Raw genomic sequence first — 14081 nt, forward strand, 5'->3', positions numbered from 1 at the left:
GCGCATTTTGAGGGCTGCCGCCGCCAGAAAGCAATTACCGCCTGCGTGTCCGGACTCGCTACCTCTTTACCGCTGTACGCTCCTGCTTACCGCTCCTGGGCAAAACCCGCGCAACAGACGCCTTCTGACGAGCACTCGTTTATTGCCTTGCACTATTGTTATTTTGTGCAAGGTTAAAGTACTGCGAACGCAAAGTTATCTACAACGTGAAGAGAAACCTGACTGCGGATAAAAGAGTAGGACGAACATGAAAAGGAAGCAGTAGTTGAGAAGGGAGTGGCAAGGTTATAGTCGATTCATGACGTTATTTTATTTGTACTTTGAACGAGCTGTAAAGGAAACCAGCGAGAAATGTAGAAAGTGAATTGAAATTTAAACAGAAGTACGAACTTCCAAGTTCGCTAATCACATTGTAATTCTTCCAGAGGCGGAAAAGGACTTGGAAGAGGAACTGAACGGAATGCATAGCTTTTTGAAAACAGATTATGTAATGAAAGTCATCAAAAATAAAACAAGGGTATTGGAATATGGTCGAAACGTATCAGGCGATGCGGAGTGGATTACGTTAGGAAACAAGAGATTAAAGTAACATGAGTTTTGCTATTCGGGCTGGAAAGTAACCGACGATGGTGGAATTGGAGGGAATATAACAGGTAGATTGGCAACTGCGAGAAAAGTGTTTTATAAAAAATAAATTGTTTGATATCAGTTATAAATGTAACTGTTAAGAAGAGTTTTCTGAAGATATTTGGAGCGTAGTCTGGTGCAGAAATGAGACATGGACGACAACCACATCAGATAAAAAGTAAGTAGTAGCTCTTTGGAAATGTGGTATAGCAGGAGAATGCTTAAGATTATAGGAGTAGACCGAAAAACTAATGAAGAGGTAATGAATATAATTGAGCGGAGAGGACGAAATTCTCACACATTTTGAATAAAATAAGATGCATTCTGAGACGTTTTGTGAGGTAAAAAACAGTAGAACGAGACCAGGGCTTGAGCACAGTGAGCATGATCAAATCTCAGTAGTTCTGCAGAGCGAAGAGGCTTGCACGGGATAGAATAGCGTGGACAGCAATATCAAACCACTCTCACGACTGAAGTCAACAACAACAACAACAACAACAACATGTTCTTCGTATTGAACATCAGGTATTAATAATTTTACTAGCAATTTTAGAAAAAAGCTCCATTTATATAGTTATATATTGCGCCACGACTGTTTAATATTAATACTTTTGCGAGAAATGGAAAACAGCGTCCCTATGTACGAGGCATATTCTAGAAGCAAGGGATACTTGCTTTTATTTAAAAGTTGGCAGCTCAATACAAAGTTGCACAATCTTAGCGGCCTCTAATTATTGTCTACGAAGCTGTAGAAGTCATTGTGGATTCTGTATTTGTTTGGTTATGAAGAAAACAAGAACCGTTCTCCGGAAATGGTTTTGATTCAGTAGTTGTTTTACTGCGTATGAAAAGGCAAAACAGTGGCGCTTCACAGGTAGTAGCATCCGATAGTTGCCGTCCAATTTGGTGTTCCTTTTTATTTAACGAACGGCTAAAAGGTATCGGTTCCATGCTCGCATCTTACACTGTGGCTCGACGTTGTCGATATTAATAACACAAAGATCCTCATTTGTCAGATTGTGATTTGACAATTGAAAAACGCCGCCGAGTAGCGGCGCATTAATATGAATTCGTTGGCTTCCGCGGCTGGGGTCCGTTGCCATAAAAGTTTTCTGCATGAAGAGACGCCTCATGTTAGAATAACTGCCACAAAACGGATGAAACCAATGTTTCGGATACCGTTGGGGTGGCCTTCGACTGAGTCTATTAATTGAAAACTATCCTTCTGGTGTTAATTATTTCACAACGTGAAGAGATCATACATCTAGAGGACTTTATTAAAATAAATGGCAGTGGCTTTTTAGTGAGCGTTTTTTTTTTTGTTTTTTTTGTTATATAGCTTATGCATTAGCATGTTCAGCACAAATGTAAAAAAGCTCCATTTATATAGTTATATATTGCGCCACGACTGTTTAATATTACGTATCAGCGACCTCAGCAGTCATTCGACATCATGAGAGAGAGAGAGTAGAATGGGGCGCTACGCGGAACTCACGGACTTCGAATGTGGTCATGTTATTGGGTGTCACTTGTCATACGTCCGTATGGGAGATTTCCACTCTCTTAAACATTCCTAGGTCCACTGTTTCCGATGTGATAGTGAAATGGAGACGTGTAGGGACACGCACAGCACAAAAGCTTATAGCTCCACCTCATCTGTTGACTGACAGAGACCGCCGACAGTTGAAGTGTAACAGGCCGACATCTATCCAGATCATCATACAGGAATTCCAAACCACGTCAGTATCCATGCAAGTACTATGACAGTTAGGCGGGAGGTGAGAAAACTTGGATTTCATGATACAGCGGCTGCTCATAAGCCACACATCACGCCGGTAGATGCCAAACGACGCCTCGCTTGGTGTAAGGAGCATAAACATTGAACCACTGAACTGTGGAAAAATGTTCTGTGGAGTGACGAATCACGGTACACAATGTGGCTATCCGATGGCAGGTTGTGGGTATGGCGAATGGCCGGTGAACGTCATCTGCCAGCGTGTAAAAGTAAAATTCGGAGGCGGTGGTGTTATGGTGTGGTCGTGTTTTTCATGGAGGGGGCTTGCACCCCTTATTTTTTTGCGTGGCACTATCACAGTTCAGGCCTACATTGATGTTTTAAGCACCTTCTTGCTTCCCACTGTTGAAGAGCATCCGGGGAGGGCGATTCCATTTTCAACACGATGGAGCACCTATTCATAACCCACGGCCAATGGCGGAGTGGTTACATGACAATAATATCCCTGTAATAGACGGGGCTGCACAGAGTCCTGACCTGAATCCTATAGAACACCTTCGGGATGTTTTGGAACGGCGACTTCGTGCCAGGCCTCACCGACCGACATCGATACTTCTCCTCAGCGTAGCACTCCTTGAATAATGGGCTGCCATTCCCCAAGAAACCTTCCAGCACCTCACTGAACGTATGCCTGCGAGAGTGGAAGCTGTCATCAAGGCTAAAAGTGGGCCAGCACCATATTGAATTCCAACATTACCGATGGAGGGCGCCACGAACTTGTAAGTCATTTTCGGCCAGGTGTCCGGATACTTTTGATCACATAGTGTAACAGTGACTCTACTGTACAGCTGTGACTGTGCACTGTACTACCAAGATTGAAAAACAGCTCTCTACCGGTTGGTTGCTGCTTCTCTAACATGTAAAAACATGCTGACAAAGGTTTATTCCAGTGCCTGCAAGTGTGTGACGTTATGTAACTAGGCCATTGCTTTTATTAATCTTCGCGTGAGTATCTAATGGAGGTTAGAATTCAAAGAACTGAAAAATCGGGAATGTCGGGGTGATTGGAGACGGAAGGCTGCCTCTTTTGGTAAAGGATTTTGCTGCTGCCCATTTCAAGAACCATCCCGGGGTTGGCCTACAAAGATTTAAGAATAAAATCTAAATCTGAACGATAATTTTAAATCTTGGCTTCGTGAATACAAGTCCATCGTCTTAACAGCCGCGTACGTCGTTCTGTTTAGAACTTCCTAGTCAGTGTCCCTCGATTCGTTTTCTGTATTACGTGTACTTAAATGTGGTGGCGTCTGATTTGCGTACGCTGCCGATCCTGGAATACGAAGAAAGGACAGACAATCTTGATGCACTCATAATTCATTGTTTCATTGTGCTTGACGAATTTTAATGCTCTCGTGGGGACGCTGTAATATTGGAAGTACCTCTTTGCAGCCATAAAGGCGACGCGCTTTTAAGGAACTATTGTCATCATATTAATAGATCAGATCGTAAACTGACGGTCCGGTAGTCACGGAAGCCATGTATGTCTGAATGCGGGATCACTAAGTGTTCATTCACTCCCGTGTGTGTGTGTGTGTGTGTGTGTGTGTGTGTGAGAGAGAGAGAGAGAGAGAGAGAGAGAGAGAGAGAGAGAGAGAGGGGTGGGGGAGGCAACGACTTATGGGTAGACTTGCATTACGCATTGACCTCTTGCGTGTACGTAGTGCATTATGCATGGCTCATTGTTCTAGTTGACTCTTATTTTCTTCGCCACACACATGGCTCTCAGCCTTGTTCTTTAGAAGTAGTAAATCTCTGTTCTTGCGTTGAGGCCATGAGGCCATTCCTCCGTTCAACACTCGCTTTTGGTTTCTTTCAATAATTGAGCTACCTGTCTTAGTAGACGAGGTTTTATCCTGTTTGTTTTTCGCTAGAGATACTTAAACACTGTAAATACAAGGGTTGCCCAGAGAGCAATGCACCGAAATTTTTTTCTTCGACAGTTCTTTATTGAACATAATGAGAATTACGCTCACGAAAGGGCGGTGTTTCATCTACACACCCTGCTTTTCCATGTAATCTCCTTCCCGTTCTGTGGCCTTTCTCCATCGCGAAAGAAGGGCATATATGCGTTGTCAGTAGCAATCCTTGTCCCGGTGACGGAGCCAGTAATTCACTGTGTTAATCACCTCCTCATCGTCCTCAAAATGTCTTCCACGAGTGACATCATGTAATGGCGAGTGACATCAGCTCGCTGTAACATGTTAGGTATGACGCCATGGATGGTCTCCCCTACCTCACCCTCCGTGCCTAGCGACTAACCGTACTTCTGTCGATAGCAATGCTCGATAGATTTTGCTCAAGAGTTTGTTCAAATGGCTCTGAGCCCTATGGGACTCAACATCTGAGGTCATCAGTCGCCTAGAACTTAGAACTACTTAAACCTAACTAACCTAAGGACATCACACACATCCATTCCCAAGGCAGGACTCGAACCTGCGACCGTAGCAGTCGCGCGGTTCCGGACTGAAGCGCCTAGAACCGCTCGGCCACCGCGGCCGGCTCAAGAGTTTGTTAATATTCCCCACAGTTTCTTTCTCTGCAGTGATAAATTCAATGAGGCACGTTGATTTTTAACGTACATCACCTACAGACGCCATTTGGAAACTCTCCTGCAGTTACCCAATCTGTCGAAAGTGACGGAAACTTGACGCGCTCACTCAGGAGACTTCAAATAGTACATACGTAACGTTTCGTAGCTTTATTTTCGGCTGAGAAAAAACAGGCGGTGCATTATTTTCTGGACAACCCTCATACATAAAGCTGCAACCCGTCACTTTTTTGAATGGTTATTTATTAAGCCATGAACCGGTTTTTGAACCTTTTGAGGTTCATCTTCAGATGGTTTTCCGGAAGTTACGTATCCATTTCTAGCATAACACTGGGTGCTTGCTCTGTGACAAGAAGATGAAACATGCTTTAAATGTATCGTCATGAGTATTGTTTATCTGTCGATGTAGATGCAGAATTTTAGTTTTGTGCTTACAGTGACAGTATACACTGCGTGACAAAAAGGTAATGCACCATGAATGAATGGGAGAAAGAAACGAAATGTAACTTCATGGGTTGAGAGAGTATGTGTATTTACTCCAGATATTACAAAATCGACTCAAATTTACAAATAACTTGGTGGTGTGGTCCTACCCATCAGTATGACGTCGCACCCCTGTGTCTTGAATGTATCCATTGATTCAGTTGGGAAAATGCTGATAAAGCCGTTGTATGCTCTACTGAGGTAAGCTGACAGACGGTGGCTCTAACTGTCAATGTCAATAAAATTTACCAACAGCCGTATACTTTGAGATATTTTATTTTATTTTATTCTGCAAGCAACCAGTTTCGGCATTTCATTATGCCATCTTCAGACCCCATACACTTCTACTCAAATAAACGAACTTTCGTTTAACACCATAAATCGCTGGATATCGTGAATTCCAATCGTTATACAATTGCTTGATACGAAGACAAGACAGCAATTATCGGCGACAGATCTGGTCATCTTGCTGGCCACGGATGTACCTCAACATCAAGGAGACGTTTCACAGACACACGTCATATATGGGCGAGCTATATCTCGTTGATAAATGACAGCACGGTACTGTCGCATGAGAGGTAGCACATGAAGATGCAAGATGTCCGTGACGTACCGATGTACCGTCAGCGTTCGATGAATCACTACCGCCGGCCGTGGTGAGCGAGCGGTTCTAGGCGCTACAGTCGGGAACCGCGCGACCGCTACTGTTGCAGGTTCGAATTTTGCCTCGGGTATGGATGTGTGTGATGTCCTTAGGTTAGTTAGGTTTAAGTAGTTATAAGTTCTAGGTGACTGATGACCTCAGAAGTTAAGTCCCATAGTGCTCAGAGCCATTTGAACCATTTTTGAATTTGAATCACTACCGGCCGTGGACTGAAGTCATGCCCCGAGGCTCCACACACCAAGACGCCAGGAATAACAGCGCCTCACCCAAACATTAGAAGTATGGCACCTCTTCTCAGGTAGCCGAGATAATGTAGAAACACGATTCATCACTGAACACAGTGCGAGGCCATTCATTAGCAGTCCATGCTTCCCGGTCACGGAATCACTCTAAACGTAGCCGTTCGTGCAGTGGTATTGACAGAACCGTACGCGAGGGACAGTGATACCCCGGTCGGGGTGCACACACACACACACACACACACACACACACACACACACACACACACGCCCGAGGGAGGACTCGAACTTCCGACGGGGGGAGCCGTGCGAACCATGGCAAGGCGCCTCAAACCACGGGGCTTGTTGCAGGGCGTCCGTTACTTGTCCTCGGTTGACAGGCGCACATGTGAAAGGCTTACAACGTGCTTGGTACCCAATACAGCGATCCTCCCTTGTGGTCGTCACATGTGGGCGGGTGGAACCTCGACGACCAGTTTTCCTGCACTCAAATTGACATGCAGTCGAACATCGGTCCACTGTCACAGCCAAATGCCTCATAAATCAGGATGTTGCACGATTCGACCAGCTGGCCAAATGCAGACCCTCTATGAGGCTCCTTTCAGACTGCTGTCAGGTGCTGATAACGTCACACGAGTACGCTGCATCCCTGCGCCCTTCACACTCAGCTCTTATCTGCCGCTCGTCACTCCTCTTATACACAGTACCAGGCCTGGTCACAATGCCTGAACAACACTAATGCACTGTGGTGGGTATTCTGCCTGTCAGAGTGAATTGCAACTCTGATAATTTACATATCCGTCTATGACGTCTTTGTGTACAAAGTTACATTGACATCCGACCTGTCCACTGGTTACTACACATTTTTTATCAGGCGGTATATCCACTATCATATCGTTGCACTTTAAGGTAGAGTGTAACTCATCAACGGAGAGTAACAATATGTCTTACTTTTTGTTGCTTTGTAATACGTCGCAAAACATTGAAAAATATCCGTATAGATCACTCCAACATTAAAAACTCAATGTAAACAGACTGACTGAATATATAATTTTTCATTATAACAGCACAGCTTGCGAAAAATACCTGAGCAATAACCACCCAAAGTTTCATTACAACCAAGCGCTCAGAATGCACTAAAATCAGTAATGCACGTTACTTAAAAAAAACCAACTCTCGAACAGGTCATGAAGGCCCAACGGCACCGACCGGCCGCCGTGTCATCCTCAGCCTACAGGCGTCGCTGGATACGGATATCGAGGGGCATGTGGACAGCACACTGCTCTCGTGGCCGTATGTCAGTTTCCGAGACCGGAGCCGCTACTTCTGAATCAAGTAGGTCCTTAGTTTGCCTCACAAGGGTTGAGTGCATCCCGCGTGCCAACAGAGCTCGGCAGACCGGATGGTCACCCATCCAAGTGCTAGCCCAGCTCGACGGCGCTTAAATTCGGTGATCTGACAGGCACCGGTGTTACCACTGCGGCAAGGCCGTCGGCCATGTTACTTTCAGTTAAGTTAAAAAAGTTTTTTTGGCGCTCCTTCATTCGTGCACAATGGGCAAAACTACTAAGATACGACTAATGTACAATTATTACTCCTCTTAAAACCGACCTCTAGTAAAATAACTAAGCAAAGGGAAACACTAGTACTAGTGTAAGTAGCCTGCTTTACTGTCGATATGTTGACATAGTTCGGTGTTACTGCTTGAATCGTCTCCCTTGACGAAAGTCTGCATTGTGTGTTAAGCAGTGGCGCCTGTAAAGCCGCAATGTAGACGCAACGCACAGCACTCCTGTATTATGCGCAAACTTACAAGGAGATGTCCCCGACGACGGGATCGACTATTTGAAACCATCTACACAGTGATGTAGGTTACGGTCCAAGGAATCACACCTTGCAACCGTTCACCCAGTGGGTCCTCATTTGAGAATAATCGACAAAAGAAAAAAAATAGGTATTTTGCGTGATACTGTATAGCTTTTAAAATAACGCTACTTACGGAATGATTGCATAGCGTAGTTGTTAAGGTATTGTCTTAATGTGTCGGAGGTTGTCTATTCGAATCGCATCAACAACTTGAATTTTTTATTTTGAAATCTGAATCGAAATGACTTCAATAACTATTTTTTTTTCAATTAATCGGTTTATGTGCCACTTTTTTATTTGTATTTCTTTTTCACGTCTTCTTAATCGACATATTAACGTCTTCAGTTGCTCATATTCTTTCTTCTATCATTCTTTTTCTGCTTGGAATCTTTGTGCATGTGAATTTCTTTATTCCCCTATCAAAATGTTTAAACATATGAAAACGCCGATCTGTTGGTTAAAATACAAGAGATGAAACAATTATGCTTATTGACTTTACAGTGATGTTAAGAATGTATTTTTCATTAAAAGATGTCCATCTTTTTGAATGGCAATCGTAACATAAACATTCTTATTGCAGTACAGACAAATTAATGGAGACGGTGAACTAAACTAAAGGAGGGGTTGTAAGTAAAACAAAATTCAAGCAAAACGAAAAATAGAAACAATCAAAGCAACAACATGGTCGAAAATCTAAGATGATAAAATGGAGGAAATTAAATCGAATGTTGCCGGCCGGGGTGGCCAAGCGGTTAACGGCGCTACAGTCTGGAACCGCGTGACCGCTACGGTCGCAGGTTCGAATCCTGCCTCGGGCATGGATGTGTGTGATGTCCTTAGGTTAGTTAGGTTTAAGATGTTCTAAGTTCTAGGGGACTGATGACCTTAGAAGTTAAGTCCCATAGTGCTCAGAGCCATTTGAACAATTTTTAAATCGAATGTTTATACATAACAATAATCAAAATCACATGAACCAGGATTCCAGGTGGAAAAGACTGATAGGAAGAAAAATGAGAGCAATTTATGGATTTCATACGGTGACTACCACGAATTGACAAAGGAATAGAAAAAAATTAAATTTAAACCAATTAACTGAATAAAAAATGATCAAAGTCATTTTTATAGAGATTTAAGATTTCCGAAGCACCTTACAGCGTTAGAACCCACAACCTTTTACATGTGAGATCGGTATCTTTACCAATCCACTATGCAACTGATCCGAAAATTACTACTATTATTAAACTTGTAGAGGATCACGCGAAATCCCGAAACTTTTTTTCATCGATTATTTGCAAACTAGGGCCCACCATGGTGAATGGCTGCAGGGTGTGAGTAGCTGGGATCTTAACCAACATTACCGTATAGAGTGTTGTTAGTATCTTCGTACAAACAGCGTCGTTCACTGGCCTTCGAACGGTTGCCACGCAATGAGGCTGAGGCACATACCAATCGAAAAGGCCAAATGAATTGTCTATCATCAAAAATATTCATCTCTTATTGCAGCACAGTTAACAATAAAAATTTGGTAACTGAGTTTAACAAAAATGTATTGGTAATTGTGCTTTTGACATGTAGCTGCTTGAGGGAAAACAAGAAAAATAATGAAAAAAGGTATAATATAAGATAGTACTGCGTGGCAATCTGAAATAGCGAGATAAAGGAATTTGTTATTTGACTATTTTAAAATTGTCTTTTCATTAACCGTTAACATCAATTTTGAAGCAGAACTTAAAAGTTGCGGACTTTATACTGTGGAGTTTTTAATATGAAATTGTAGCAAATGAAACGCGTAATTATAGGACGATAATTTTACGCGTAGAAATTGGGGAAAATGACTTTAGAATACACAAAAAATTTTAAAGTCGTAATTTAACCTGTGAAAGATGCGCTGAAAAATTACAAGTCACGTTTTTCCATCATTTTGTCGTCTAAAATAGGTGTCCCAAATCGTAACGTGAAGCCTTGACGACAGCGCTTTTACTTTCTTTTCGATGGACCCTTGAAGTTGATACAAACTGTGTTTTTGTAGCTGCACGTGGAATTCTTCGTGTAGAATTCGATCGAGGTATTGAGCCATTTCAAGTTACACCACCTATGCTTTCCTTTTTGTTAATTTTATTTAGGGTAAATTCATAGGGCTGGAAATGTTATTAAGAGTTGCTGGATACAGCTGCCTTAAGTTGTAGTTAGGCAACCGTTTCCACAGCTTTCGCTTAGCAGATAGTTCCATGTTGCCTCACCCAGTCCTATAGGAAGAGCCGGAACCGAAGCATCTAGTTTATTAACTATAGTCATGAAATATAAAGTAGAAATGATAACGGTAGAAATGGAAAGTAGCTAATCTGCTGTCTGTGCGTACATAGGCTTTATCCGCTTGTAGCCCTTGAAAACGGACAACTTAATATGAAAAATAGAATTTTTCACCTTCAGTTTTCCCAGTTTAACACTGACTACACGTAATGCCCAAATAGTGGAGTAATGCTCGACTACAACATGTTTTCTGTGCAGAGTTTTAAAAAATTGGTATCAATAGGAGACTACTGGAAATGTTCTCTCTCTCTCTCTCTCTCTCTCTCTCTCTCTCTCTCTCTCTCTCTCTACTTTTTCTTTTGGATGGACTGTTTCTCATCATTTGCCTATTTTATCTGATAGTTTGATTGTGTGTGTCTTGAGACACACAATGCAGAAGTCTGAGGATTTCTTACAATTTTTCGATACTTGTTCGATGTGTACTTTAGTGACCGAGCGAGGTGGCGCAGTGGCTAGCACACTGGATTCGCATTCGGGAGGACGACGGTTCAATCCCGCGTCCGGCCATCCTGATTTAGGTTTTCCGTGATTTCCCTAAATCGCTCCAGGCAAATGCCGGGATGGTTCCTTTGAAAGAGCACGGCCGACTTCCTTCCCCGTCCTTCCCTAATCCGATGTGACCGATGACCTCGCTGTCTGGTCTCCTCCCCCACAAACAATCCAGTCCAATCCAATGTACTTTAGTTGCTGGAAATAATAGCAACAAAAAACTGAATATCGGTTATTTCAGAAAGCGGTTATTTTGAGCGGTTTTAATAATCAGGTTAAAATGGAGATGAAAAAAGAAACGCATAACCGAATGCCTGTTGTTTGAGCGATAACCGCCGTCCCTAGTACGCAGTGCCTACGCGGCTGCAGCTGCAACCGGCTGCGCAGACAGAAGAGGCGGCAAGTGGTGGGGGAGAACAGTGACGGGAGACGCACGTCCAGCCAGCCACGTCGGCGGCTCTGTTTCGTCAAGTCGTGCGCCTGCCCTGCCGGTCACATTCAGATGGGCAGTTATTAGTCCCAATGGGCAGACAATGGGCGGGGTCGATCGGCCAGCCGTCGCGCAATTGGTACCCCGCGCCTCGCCAGCTGGGAGACCCGCCGTCCTCGAAGCTCACAGACCATTACGCGTGCTCCTCGAGTGTCAAGGCCCACCTACTTGTCGACGGCGGTCGTGCTCGCTTTGTGTCGCGTCCGCACTGCACATTGGACTCCAGAAACGCTGCAGCCGGCCCAATTGACGTGCACTCCTGTGTGGGTAGCACTATTACTCTTCCAGGGAAAACGTAGGGCCTTTCTCGTATGACGCAAGCGCTGTCTCCGCCATTGTGCGGGTAATGTTATTCTTGTAGGTCGGCTCCCATCACCGCACGATGCTCCAGGTCGTTGCCCGGGCAGTGCGCTACGTGGCGTGTCGGTTACAGACGAGAAAAACCAGACGAGTCAAGAGGACCCTTCGAGAGAATGGTGAAAAATTCGTTGCACCATGTAACATTTAAGACCGGCTGTATTTGTCGGAACCCGTGAACCCGCTGGCCCCAGTCACATCAACAGACTGTGCATGATGTGCATTCAAGAGTGTGGTGTGCAATTAGTGCGATACGATTTATCGGACCAGCCTGTTTCCCTCCAAACCTTCAAACTTACTGTACACGAACACACCTAGGCTGACTGAAACACAACGTTTAAGTAGTCTGTTTAGGTTTTTATGTTGGTAACACCACATAGCGCTCTGTGTGAAAACCACTGACTGTGCTGTGTGCAGTCTGGCTGGTTTGCATTGTTGGAATATTTGCTATTGTAGTGTTGGGCAGTTGGATGTGAACAGCGCGTAGCGTTGCGCGAATGGAGGTGAGCCGCCAGCAGTGGTGGATGTGGGGAGAGAGGTGGCAGAATTTTGAGAGCGGACGATCTGGACTTGTGTCCATCAGAAAGAGTAAATTTGTAATACTGGATATCATGAACTGATATATATGATGACTTTTGAACACTATTAAGGTAAATACATTGTTCGTTCTCTATCAAAATTTTTTCAATTGCTAACTATGCCTATCAGTAGTTAGTGCCTTCAGTAGTTAGAATCTTTAATTCAACTGGCAGTATTGGCGCATGCTGTATTGCATTAGTTTGAGTAACGAAGATTTTTGTGAGGTAAGTGATTCATGAAAGGTATAGGTTATTGTTAGTCAGGGCCATTCTTTTGTAGAGATTATTGAAAGTCAGATTGCGTTGCGCTAAAAAAAATATTGTGTGTCAGTTTAGTGTTGATCAGAATGAGTAAAGAGAGAAATGTCTGAGTACGTTCAGTTCTGCTCAGCTGTTTCAAAATCAAATAACGTAAGAGGTTTGTCAGCACACTAATTCATAAATTTTTTTTAAGTGCAGGTTTCAAACGTGAAACATTTTTCCATTGTCAAAACATGTAACAGCGAACTGAGGAACTACAAATGAAGCGGGCGACGTGTGCGCTCCGCTATATAGTAGTAGAATCCTGAACTACTATTCACACTTGGTGGCACTAGCTTTCAGAGGAATACGTAGACAGGAGACCATAGGTCTGCTTTTGGGGCGGGGGCGTTGAAGTGTTCAGTTTAGGGCACTTTCTTCCATTTGTTGACGAGGCTGCTCTGGCTTAATCGTAGCGGAATAATATAAAAAAAATGGTTCAAATATCTCTGAGCACTATGGGACTTAACATCGGAGGTCATCAGTCCCCTAGAACTTAGGACTACTTAAACCTAACTAACCCAAGGACATCACACACATCCGTGGCTGAGGCAGGAATCGAACGTGCGACCGTAGCGGTCGCGCTGTTCCAGACTGAAGCGCCTAGAACCGCTCGGCCACGCTGGCCGGCTATAATATGAAACTTCACCTGTTTTAATTATATATGTTTCATTTCTTCCCACAATTTTTTTCATGTTATATTATTTGTTTCATGTTATATTTCTTTTATAAATAAATGTTCTAATCGGTATTCTGGAAGATATGTGCTAATTTGTCCCGTGACCACCTTTGGCTCGCATTCTCCTACAAAACCTGATAAATATTTAAATAAAATAACTTGGGTCCGGGTGACTATAAGAACCATATTACTGTTCATGACAATGATTTAACGTTTACATGCTTCTTTTTTTGCAGGTGAGCGACCATCGAGTGCTCTGCTGCAGAAACCTTCGGTAAGGTAGGAACGCCACGATGTGGCAGTAAAGTTGACACCACTAACGCCCACTGCAACTGCTTTTTGTAGGTCGACAAATCCAGTCGACGTCTCTTGGTTTTTCTAAAGCTTGTCAAGCATAATGTGAGAACTGCCTGTGTGATGTCTTTACGTCTCCTGAAGCCAAACTGATCCTCATTTAAATATTCTCATTATCTTTGCCATTCTTCATTTGACTTAATATCTCGAAAAAGAAACAGGTAGTGTAAGAAGCCATTTGTATCCTTAGGGATTGGGTGCTGATGTAATTAGCGTGACATATAAAAGTAATCGAGAAGAATTAACATTAGCGGCCAGTCCGCGGTGTTTATTGCCGCTTGGCTGATTGGCGGCAATTCCGA

Source organism: Schistocerca cancellata, chromosome 1, assembly GCF_023864275.1.
Source record: "Schistocerca cancellata isolate TAMUIC-IGC-003103 chromosome 1, iqSchCanc2.1, whole genome shotgun sequence".
In the NCBI taxonomy this organism is placed as follows: domain Eukaryota; kingdom Metazoa; phylum Arthropoda; class Insecta; order Orthoptera; family Acrididae; genus Schistocerca; species Schistocerca cancellata.